At 48.0% G+C, this 12065-nt stretch overlaps 1 pseudogene across 1 annotated transcript; it reads right to left on the reverse strand.

Moving 5' to 3' along the window:
• Positions 1–897: 897 nt before the first annotated feature.
• LOC309832084 (protein FAM161A-like) lies at positions 898–2302 on the reverse strand (annotated as a pseudogene). The gene has a single exon. The product of its transcript is annotated as a protein FAM161A-like (transcript).
• Positions 2303–12065: the final 9763 nt, after the last annotated feature.

Consider the following 12065-nt stretch of genomic DNA (forward strand, 5'->3'; position numbering starts at 1 on the left):
TTTTTCATAGCACTTCTCTACCTGCTATTAGATGGTGTATTTCATTGTCTGTGTATTCACTTATTTTTCCACATCTCCTCTCTGAGCTAGGCTGTACGTGCCACACAGGGACTGCGTCTTGTTCGCTGCTTTGTCTCCAGCACTTAGATCGGGGCCTGGCACTCACAAGGTGCTCCGTCAATCTTTCTTGAACAACCACTGTGCTAATACACTCCTTTTTTTTTTTTTTTTTTACAATTTTAAAATATGTATTGATTTATGCTTTCCAGAACGTTTTTTTCAAACAATTCACCAAAGGCCAATACTCCCCTCTGCTCTCAATGCTAAGCAATTTTTTCCACCCAAAATGATGAAATAATGTATATTTTTATACCTAATCAGTTTGTGACAGCTGTGATTCTCAAACACTTTTTAAAAATAGAAGTAAGGGGGCTTCCCTGGTGGTGCAGTGGTTGAGAGTCCGCCTGCTGATGCAGGGGACGCGGGTTCAGGCCCCGGTCCGGGAAGATCCCACATGCCGCGGAGCGGCTGGGCCCGTGAGCCATGGCCGCTGAGCCTGCGCGTCCGGAGCCTGTGCTCCGCGACGGGAGACGCCACAATAGTGAGAGGCCCGCGTACCGCAAAAAAAAAAAAAAAAAAAATAGAAGATCAAAGTTGCAAACAGACCATAGGTAGTGATTTTAAAAACTGAATAGACAAAGCCTGACTCCAACTGACCAAATCACCCATCAGCTGGATTCGGCCTTTTCAGGCTACATGAGGACTTTGCTCAAGAGACCTGCACATATCAGACGGATTCCCATAGATGTCCTTAACACCACAAGCGCAGCTCCTGACCCCCGATGCTGCCAACAACAGCAGGGGCACAGAGGGGAGACCCTGCTGACCGATTCAGTTTTATTCGTCAAGGCAGTTCTCTCCTCCACTCTCTTCATCAGCTTCACCTGTTTCCTTGTAAGAATCTTGGCTGTTGGTATCAGCAAGATAATTTTCTTCCCCATTCTCTCTCTCTTCTATTTTTTCTTCTTCATTAAAGCTTTCTTTATCTTCAGTGAAACTTTTCATCTTTTGATTGCTGAAGTACTCAAATATTTTTCTGCTTTGGCCTTTCTCTGAAACAAACATCAGATATTCCTAGCGCTTTTAAGGTGTTAGAATAATGCTTTTCTGCTGTCATTCTTGCATTTTTCTGAGCAACTCTTTCAAACGGCAGCAGCCTGTTTTTAAATTTTTCTTCTCTTTCTTCTAGTTCTCATCGGTAGTCTCTCATCCTTTCCTTTTCACTCTTTCTTGTGGCTTGTTCTCTTCCCCTGGAGGACATCGTGGGCATGGGAGGGTTGAAGCTACAAGGCACAGACTTTGCAATTGTACTTCTTACGGGTGACCTGCACCTTGGAGACAGATAAGGCCAATATGTTTCTTTTAAATTTTCTTCACCTGCTTCAATATCTGACAAGATTTTCTCTCTTTTAGTGGATGCACGTGAGGCTGCATGAAGGTCAGATGGTTCACAGACTGTCAGGGCTTTTGGACGCTTCTGTTCTGAATGATGTTTCTGATATCTCTCAGGACGGTCTTCGGAATCAGCAGCCTGGCACCTAACGTTGTGTTTACACTTGGACGTTTCAGCCTGTTCAGGACACTTGGGCTTCCTTGTAGCATAACTTCTGCGAGCTGGACTACAAGGCAGAGGGGATGAATTCTGTAAAAAGTCTTGGGTTCTCTGCTGCGTCCTAATGTTTCTACAGAGCTCTTCTTCTGTTAACTTGCCATTGATAGTTGAACCATAAGTAGATCGAGGTATAGGTCTAGCTTTAAATCGGTTTGTTTTCTTTTTAGACTTAAAAAAGTCTTTCAGCTGCTTTTCCCAAATTGCTCGCTTCTGTTCCTCCCTTGCAATAAACTTAAACGGCTTTTGCGAGGCCAAAAGAGCTTCTTGGTTTTTCTCCTTCGTACACCTCCTCCGTTCTTCATTTTGCTTGACTATATCATGATAAAGGGGGAGAAACACGAACGCAGGAACTGGGTTGGCTCGGAAGTTTTTCTTACACTCTGATTCTTCTTGTTTTTTGAGCAGTTTGCGTGCCATTTCAATATCTGATTTAGATTTCATGTTCTCTTTTCTTCTGCTCTCTAATCATCATTTGAAAAGGCTCAGGTACTGTAATCTTTGGCACCCATTCTTTTGGCTTCTTTTTTTTTTTTTTTCAAGCGCTGGCAAGTCGGCATCTTCAAACTGAGTATAATCTTCAACAGAGAAGTTTGTCCACATGTTGTTGATGAGCTCCTTAGCATAGGTCATTAGCTAATACTTTCTTGATGTAAAAATATTTAAATAACCCATCAGATCAGACTCGCACCTTGGGAGAGTTGACCGCCCCCAACGCCGCTCCTGGACTGCTCCAATGCCTGCCCTCCCCCACCCTACGTCCCTAGAGTCAGGAGCAGGTGACCGTCTCTCTGTGATGCCGCGTGTCTGATACAAGGGCCTGAGAGCTGGGAGCATGTCTCATGCGCTCTGGTTGTCCTTCCTCACATCCCCTCGCTGCCAGAGGATGACCACTAGAGAGGGCTCAACAACAACAAAGGCAGGAATAGTCATTCAGCTTAACAACACGGAGCCCTAGTTAAGCCTCACAACAACCCTGGACAGGAGGCTGCAACCGTCACTACCGCATTAGCAGAAAAGGAAACAGAGGTACAGAGAGGTTAAATACCCAGGGTCGTGTACCCAGCAAGTAGGGGAGCTGAACGCTGAACCACAGCCATCCTGGTTGGGGATTTGGCTCCAGGCCCGCTTGAGGCCAAAGCCAGCATCCTTGTCTTTATACAAGGGATTCTCGGTGTGCTCTGGGGTCCAGGAGAATTAAGTAGTTTCCATCCTTAAATGTGACTCGGAAGGGAAAGAAGCCAGAGAGGAGAATTACCTTTGGGGACAAAGAGCAATAGAGGATCACCTCTCACTGCATGATCCAGCCTGAGGTCTGGTCCAGCCATAGAGGTCACCTTTTAGGCTGACCTTCTGCCCTCCTCCCTTATTACTGCCCAGATGGTGGAATCAAGTTTTGTGCGGGCTACAAGAAAGAGCCCTGTGCACTCTCGCCAGTCCTACCTCCCTGAGAGAAGCCAAGCTTACAAATTCCCTGTAATTTGTGTGAATTTCCCATGACATACCCATTCCAGGTTGGGCTGTATCAGCCAGGTGGAAACAAAGGCTTCTAGAAACCTAGCCCTGGAAGGGGACTTAGAAAGCATTTAGCCACTTTCCCTTGCTTTCACTCTGTTCTACCCTCACTACTGTTTCTTGAGCACAGAGGGCTTGCTCCTGCCCCAGGGCCTTTGCATTTACTATGCCTTCCATCTGGAACACAGTTTATCAGTAAGGCCTTGCTTTTTTTTTTTTTTTTTTTGTGGTACGCGAGCCTCTCACTGTTGTGGCCTCTCCCATTGAGGAGCACAGGCTCTGGACGCGCAGGCTCAGCGGCCATGGCTCACGGGCCCAGCTGCTCCGCGGCATGTGGGATCTTCCCGGACCGGGACACGAACCCGCGTCCCCTGCATCGGCAGGCGGACTCTCAACCACTGCGTCACTGGGGAAGCCCCGGTAAGGCCTTTCTTGACAATACAGACCCCCACCTTCCACCAGCGCTTCTGCTCCCCTTCCTCACTTTATGTTTTCCCAGAGGATTTTGCACGTCCTGACATACACAGTACTTTACTTATTATCACGTATGTTACCTTCCTCCCACCCTCTGGGATGTCAGCTTCATGGGGGCAGGGGTTCCTGTCTATTTGGCTTCCTGCAATATATCCAATGCCGGGCACATAAGAGATGCCAACGCACATTTGTTGAATAGATCGAGTTCAAGGGCATCCCACTTTACAGATGAGCTAATTGAGGACCAGCAGAGCGAGGGACCTGATCAAGCCATGAGATCAATTAAAGTCTATACAGTGTCCTTCGGCTGCTGGAACAAGTCAGAGACTTGGTGGCGTAAAACAAAGAAATTTATTCTCTCACGGTTCTGGAGGTCAGAATATGAAATCAAAGTGTCGGCAGGGGCTGTGCTCCCTCCGAAGGCTCTCGGGGAGGATCCTCCTTGCCTCTTCAGCTTCTGGGGGCCCCAGCATTCCCTGGCTTGTAGCTGCATCCCTCCAAGCTCTACCTCTGTCTTCACGTGGCTCCAGGGTGAGTTTATCTCGAGACCCTTAAATACTCACATCCGTAAAGACTCTATTTCTAAATTGGACCACATTCTGAGGGTCCGGGTGGACACAAATGTGGAGGAACACTGTTCAACCGCTACACTGGCAGAGCTGACAAGAACCCAGGTCTCTCCCAGCCACAGCCCCTAGGGGCTTCACCAGGGACTCTACTTCGAGAGGCCGGGTTGGCAGCCGTCGGCTGTGGCTGTCAGTCTCCCGTGAACTTGTCAAGAAGGAGAGGGAAAAAATAAACTCTGGGGTTAATGAAAGCACTGAGATGATCTGGTCTGATCCCCGTAATCCCCCGCTCTGAGCTCGCCTTTCCATCATCAGTCGAGGGTTCTTTTTTTCCTTTCTTTTTCAGAGTTTCCCCAGAGAAGTAACTCTTCCAAATTTAATAAACTTCCCCCGCCCCCAGCTTTCCCTGACATAATGTAACAGCAGGATGATTTTCAAATGTCTGTCTTGACCCCATGATTGATGAATCCCAATGAGCGAAAAATGAGGGTTTGGGGGAGATGGTGGCGAGGGGATGAGAATGAGGCCGCTGGTGCGTTTGCATCTGTGCAGGATGCCTGTGAGTGACCGTGTGAGCGGTCAGCAGGGAGATGTGTACGGGAGTGTCAGGCGGGCGTGAGGGGCATCAGGGCTGTGTGTGAGTGGAGACGTATGTGGGTAGGCTGTTGCTGGTGAGCGTGTAGATGTGAGTAGAAATGAGCACACGTGAGTGCACATGCATGTTTGCGATTGGGTGTGTGTGCTTGTGTGCATGAGTGCATGTCAGAATGTGGGTGAGTGTGTTGGAGTATGTGTGTCCAGGCAAAGGATGTACGTGTGCATGTGGGAGTGTGTGTGCTTAAGTGTCCATAGGTCAATGTGGGTGCAGGTCTGAAGGGTGTATGTGGGCCTGTGGGAGTTTGGGTGTGTGATGGAGAATGTGTGTGAAGGTTACAACATGGGGACTGGGGTCAACACCAGTGTATTGCATCCTTGAAAGCTGCTGAGAGTAGAGCTTGAACGTTCTCACCATAAAACAACAACAAAATGGGAATTACGTAGGATGAAAGATGTGTTAATTAACCTTATTTTGGTAAGCATGTCACAACATATACGTGATCAAATCATCAGACTGTACACCTTAAACTTACACAATGTTATATGTCAATTATATTCCAATAAAGATAGAAAAAAACTGGTGAGACCAAAAACAGAACCCTGAACATCATGTTAATATTAAAAATAATATCCAGCTTCCCACACAGTCTGCCCTCTCCCTCATTTTCTCTCTGAACTCACCTTGTACCACTCTACCCCCTCATTCTCTCTCCTCCATCCACACCAGGCTTCTTGAACACAGCGAGTTCATGCTTGCCTCAGGACCTTTGCACTTGCTGTTTTTTCTCCCTGGAATATTCGTCCTCCAGAATCCCACATGGCTCCCTCCCTCACCTTTTCCTGGCTTTGCTCAAATGTCACCTTATCAGAGTCTCCAGCTGTGACCACCACTGTCATCCCCCAGCACTCCCAATCCTCCCTCCCTAGGGTGGGGCAGAAGGACAGACCAGGAAGAGGGAGAAGAGGGGCAGCCAAAGGTGAACAGTGAGTTGGTGACTATAGGAAAATTTCACTGGCTTGACAAGCTATCCCAGATCGCGTAAAATTCTTTGTTGTCGAATTTTGGAAAGGAAGTTTTTTAGAAGGTTTGGCTGGAGGGGAGTTTAACAATCATCTAACTTCATGCTTCTTAAATGATTTGTGGTCATGAACTAGTATTAATCGTCTTTGGATAACAAGTGACAAAAATATAAGACTTCAAACTGGCTTAAGCCAAAAAAGCAGATTTGTGGCTCACGTAACTATAACATCCAGAACCAGAACTGGCTTTAAGCTTGGCTGGGCCCGGGGACTTACTCGTGTTGTCAGGAACAGCCCCTCTCCGTCCCTCAGCTTTGTTTTCCTTTGCGTTGGCTTCAGACCCAGGTGGCCCTCTTGGTCTGGTGGCCTCGAGTGGTCTTGGGCTTTCAGTTAGCTTAGCAACCCGAGTTCATATTCACGCAGAAAGAATCCTGGGATGGCACTCACTGCCCTGGCTTGAGTCATCTGCTCAGGCCAGACGGATGGCTCGATGCACAGGGTGTAGCGAGCATCTATGATTTTTGCCGACCAGCGTGCTTTCCCCGAATAACATAACCCTGATTTTCCTCCGGGAAGACACCTTCTCCCCCACTGGAAGTCCACAAGCCAACCAAGCAATCAGTGCTCCTGGCCACAGTGATTGGTTCAGGGCGATCACATGTGTCTTAGTCTGCTCGGGCTGCTATAACAAGGCGCCATAGACAGGGTGGCTGAAACAACAAGCGTTTATTTGTCACAGCTGTGGAAGTAGGGAAGTCCAAGATCAAGGTGCCAACAGATCCAGTGTCTAGTAAGAGACCTTTTCTTGGTTTGCTGAAAGCTGTCTTCTCATCATATCCTCATGTGGCAGAGAGCAGTAAGAGAGGAAGCAAACTCTCTTCGTGTCTCTTCTTATAAGAGCACTAATCCCATCCATGAGGGCTCCACCCTCATGACCTAATTACCTCCCCAAAGGCCCCACCTCCTAATAACATCACATTGGAGACCAGGGCTTTAACATATAAATTTAAGCAAGGCACAAATATGCAGTTCATAGCAACATGGCCTCAGCCAAGCTAGACAGGCCAATACAAGTGAATCCTACGGCTTCTGCTTGAGCAACTGTCAGAGGAATTTGTTTCTCTCTGTCTCGGGATTTGGCATCGTGAGGGTGTCAGACTTGAGCTTGACTTCCCAAAGGGAAATTCCATCTCGGAATCAACCCAGGGGAGGCAGCATGGAGACTGAAGTCATTTGGGCACTTGCTGTGCCTGAAGCCAGCACCCCCTCCCCGGGTTTTTTAGTTATAAAACTCAATACATTCTTGGGGGAAATGGGAAGCTATTGTTGAAGGGGTACAGAGTTTCTCCTTTGGAATGATAAAAAGGTTCTGGAAATAAATAGTGATGGTTGCACAACCCTGTGAAAGGGTACTGAAAGCCACTGAATTGTACACTTTAAAAATCATTAAAAAGGTTAAATTTATGTTATGTGTACTTTACCACAATAATAAAACCCCTCCAAGTACCAATACATTCCTTATTTGTTTAAGTCCGTTTGAATCACATTCTTCCTCTTACAACAAGTTTGTGGCGCCACTAGTTACCTGCCTTTGACATATCAAGATATACCTGTCCCGGGGCTCCTCCCCTCATGGGTTCCACTGGCAACTGACCAAGCATCTGGATGAAGGTTTTAGCAGGTGCCAATGTGCTTAGCTCTTCTGGGTATCACGGGTTGTGTATTCATCCGGACTCTGTAGCGAGTTCAAGTCCAAAGGCGGGGCTCCAGTAGTGGGCGTTCAGTGGTGGGAGTGAGCTGGCTTCCCCACAAATCCATAACAGCTTCATTCAACAAGCGGCACTTCCTGAGATCCACCTCCTGCCTCTGGGAGCGGTGAGCCCCCAGCACACAGGGCTGCAGGAGCCTCCAGGGAGTCTCCCTCCCAGGGGAGCGGCCTCTCCCCCGCCTACAAGGAAGCGGACCATGACAGGCCAGACGTCCGTCCCACTCACCCCTCTGCTCGGCCCTAAGTGCTTCCCCAACCGGATTTTTATCCCTTGGGGTAATTACATGTGATTTCCTGGTGACAGATGCTGTCAGATTCCGAGGCCCTGCAGTTGCGCGCCCCCTCCCTCCCTCCTTACCTTGTCTGGCTCCCTTCCTTCGCCTCCCGACCTCCAAGTGGTTATTAAAGTAATAAGCAGCATTTCTGGTCCAGCTGCAACATTTCTGGCGGTTCCTGCCACCGTCCTAGACAGGGGACTTCCCCTCTCCCTTCAGGGGCTGGATAGATCTGCCCCAGACGGCCTCCTCTCCAATTTCTCTAGCTCTAGGTCATCCGCTCATTCATTCATTCATTCATGCATTCATTTTGGCCACTGCAACCTCACTGACCTCATTTCTTACCTCTTTTGCTTGATCGTGGGCCCCATCACACTCACTCCTTTCTGCTCCTCCAACGTGCCCATCTTTCCCTTCTCCCCTTCCCATGCCAACCCCAGCCTTTGCATTAGTCGTGTTCTATGCCCAGAACACCTCTCCTTCAGAGCTTCCCGTGGCTGGCTTCTCCTCATTCTCCAGCTCTACCCCAGATGTCATCTCGGAAAAACCTTGCTTGACCACCGGGTCTAAGACAGCCTTCCCCCTCCAGACACTTTCTAAATCATGGCTCTGTTTAACCCTTCGTGGCATCAGCATTACCTGATGATCTACTGATGTGCTTGTTCATGGTCTGAGGTCCATTCCGATCAGAGGAAACGGTCATTTTGACAGGACCCGGTCATTCTGTTCCTGGAGACCAGAGCCAGCTCTGGCCCCAAGTTGGTGCTTGGAATCTCTGAGTGTCTTTGGTTGGGTCTCCACAGAAGCAGACACTGAGACAGGGATTCAAGTGCGAGAAGAGTATTTGGGAAGAATGGGAAATACCACTAAGGGAGTGGGGAGGTGACACGGGAAGGAAGACAGACCCCGTGGCGGGTGGTATCAAGCAGGTTTCCACGGTGGGCAATTGGAGCTTAATCCCATTAGGATGCTTGGGGTAACCATGGAGAACACGCACCTTAGTTACCCTCCCCCAGGGAGTGAGCAAGCTGGAGTCATTCCCAAACTCCAATCAGTCATTAGTTGAGGGTTGCTCCCAGGAGAGGAGGGGGCGTTAATTCCTTGGTACCTCCTACCTACCACCTGCAGGGCAGAACTCATCATAGTGGCTCGTGAAAGCCCTCAGGCAAAGAATGCAGGTGTTGGCACCTGGAAAGTCATTCTGGGGTGCACTGAATAAAGACCAAATGGACACAGGTGGAAGGTGGGGGGGCTGATAGTGTCTGCTAGGTGAGTAAATGAATGAATAGAAAAATGTAGTCATTCATTAATTTCATAAGCCTGAATACCTACAATATATAAAACCTTGGCGATAGAGTGATGATATAAACAGACACAGTTCTTGGCCTGATGGAGCTGGTAGTCTGGGAAGGGAACTGAGAAAGAAACAGATCATCACAAACTTCACTGTTTAATTTCAACTGTGGCACAGGCTCTAAGGAGACTAAGGGTCTCTGAGTGTAAAGTGGAGACCTGGGATGGGGCGGGGGCGGGGGCGAGATGCAGGGATCTCCCTGAATAGGTCACACTGAAGCTGAACCCTATGCAATAGCTTGAAGGGACAGCATTTTAGGCAGAGGGTAAAAGGTTTTTGTTTTGTTTGTTTGTTTTGTTTTGTAATGCTTTTATTGGACAGCTTTGTCAAATACAGCCTTTCATGAAGGTTTTTGTGTGTGTGTGCGGTACGCGGGCCTCCCACTGTCGCGGCCTCTCCCGTTGCGGAGCACAGGCTCCGGACGCGCATACTCAGCGGCCATGGCTCACGGGCCCAGCCGCTCCGCGGAATGTGGGCTCTTCCCGGACTGGGGCACGAACCCGTGTCCCCTGCATCGGCAGGCGGACCCTCAACCACTGCGCCACCAGGGAAGCCCCTCATGAAGTATTTTGAGGGAGCGGCAGAGAGGAGGAGGGGCATGGAAAAAAGCTCACTTGTCTTCTGACTAGCACACGCTCAGCAGGACCAGTGTTTTGTTTTTTTCACATTCATTTAAATGATATATTTGAAACTGAAAGTGCTGTCACAAGATAAGCGTTTGCCTTTGCATCTCCCAAACAGATCTTGACAGTGGGGCTTTTTGGGGTCCACGTGGCAAAGTTTTCCTGGGCAGGATAAAGATTTTCTAGCATTATGAAGCCTCTGAGAGAGACGAATGATTTGTTTGAGAATTACTTCATTGGATCCATCTGACTGTCAGTACGAACATGAAGCAGCATCCCCTCCATGGCGCCTTCCACATCTCCACCCCACTTTGTTTATTCATCGCTGATATCACCACTTGCCCAATTGTTCATGCTCTGTTTATCATCTGCCTCACTGGAACGTCAGATTCTTGAGAGCTCAAACGTGGCTCTGTTCCCTGCAATATCCCCGTCCCTAGAACAGTTCATGGAGCATAGTTGGTGCTCAGTTAATATCTGTCTAAATAAATAAACACATGAACAAAAACATGAAGGAATGAATGATTCTGTCTCCACTACCAGACTGTGTGCTACATGAAAACAAGGACTGTGTCTGATTTGCAGTCTAGACTGCAAGAACCAAAATTCCCAATCAGCAATGGCTTAAGTACTCAAGACATATAATTTTAACAAGATTTCAGGAGCAGTCATGCTCAATCAGACTTTTTTTTATTGTCGTGATGGAGATGTGGGTGCTACTGGCATCTAGTTGATGGAGACCAGGAATGCTGCTAAACATTCTCTAAGGCACAGGACAGCTCTCCACAACAAAGAATTATCTGCTGCAAAATGGGTATTGAGCACTGAGGTTGAGAAACTCTGGTCTAAATGGAAGTTTCAGAGTCTAAATGGTTTCAGAGTTTGTTCAACAGTTCAACAATGGCAGCACTTTGAATCTGTGCCTCTGTGATTCTCCAGGGTTTCCCCTCCTGGTTATAATATGATTGCCATGGCTCCGAGCATCACACTCATCATTCCAAAGAGAAACAAATCTCTCTTCTCTCTCTCTCTCTCTCTGGAAAATCTTTCATTATATAGCCAGTGACACACCCTGGGTCACATGTCCACACCTAGTCCAACTGTCCAAGGAAGACTGAGTTGCTGTGATTGGCTTGGATCAATTGACTCACCTTCTGGGACTGGACCCTGTGCCTGGGAAAAAGAATCAGGGTATATGAGTAAAAAAGAAGGGGGAATGGCTGTTGGATAGTCAAGTCAATCAGAAGTATCCATCACTGAAAATAATTTCATTTTTGACTTCTTATTGTTCCTACCGACAAACAAGTAAAAAATGCCTTGCTCTTCTTCCAGTTATTGCCCACCCAGAACTCCACCTCTGCGAACTTCACCCCACTTCCTCTGCTTGCTGGAGAAAGGAAGCTTACTGTCCCCCATTAGATCGCATCAGATCCTAGGTTCGCCTTTGAACCCAGATCACTCAGACACCTCTTCCAATGTCGCCTCAATGAAACTCCCCTTCTTCCCGCCAGAAGTCTCTTACTGGCTGGACAGATCTAAGCTGCTGGCAGCAGTGGCACAAACATCCAAGTTCACCAAAGAGGCCTGACCTCAGGAAAGTGGGAGTTAAGCAGCCTGAGCCCATGCACAAATGCCAGACAGCTGTGCACATCTTTGGGGGTGGAGACGAAAAACAGATACTTAATGTATCTTGTTAGAAATGAGGATTTTCTGGTTTGGTTATGCCTGTCATTCCGAATGTGTCTCTTCTATTATTTACAGCATTTGTGCACCTGACCTTGTCAGTTTCACCCCCAGAAGCAACTTGGTGAACCATCTTCAAAATCCAAAAAGAGGCTCAGGGGAGCTCTCTGTCCAGACTCAACCTCTCAAGGCTTTGTTGGAAGATAAGTCTGGGTGAAGATGCTCACGTAGGAAAAGATTTGGGAAGCTGTAGACAACGCTTCTCAACTCGGGGCAGAGGCAAAGCAAGCTGATTTCTTGATTTCACCCTCTTTTGCCTACACCCCCAAATCTGTGGATGGCCCCAACATCCAACCCATTCTGAGTCCCCCAATCGCAAGTTTATCCTTTCCTTCTCTCATCCTTTCCATCAGTAAACCCTATTGGCTCTTAATAAAGCTTATTTCCCAAACCCATCCAATTCCCAGCACCTCCATAGCCATCACTCTGGTCCAAACCACCATCATCTCTAAATTACTGCA

Source organism: Grampus griseus, assembly GCF_964374135.1.
Source record: "Grampus griseus genome assembly, chromosome: 14".
NCBI classification, from domain to species: Eukaryota; Metazoa; Chordata; class Mammalia; order Artiodactyla; family Delphinidae; genus Grampus; species Grampus griseus.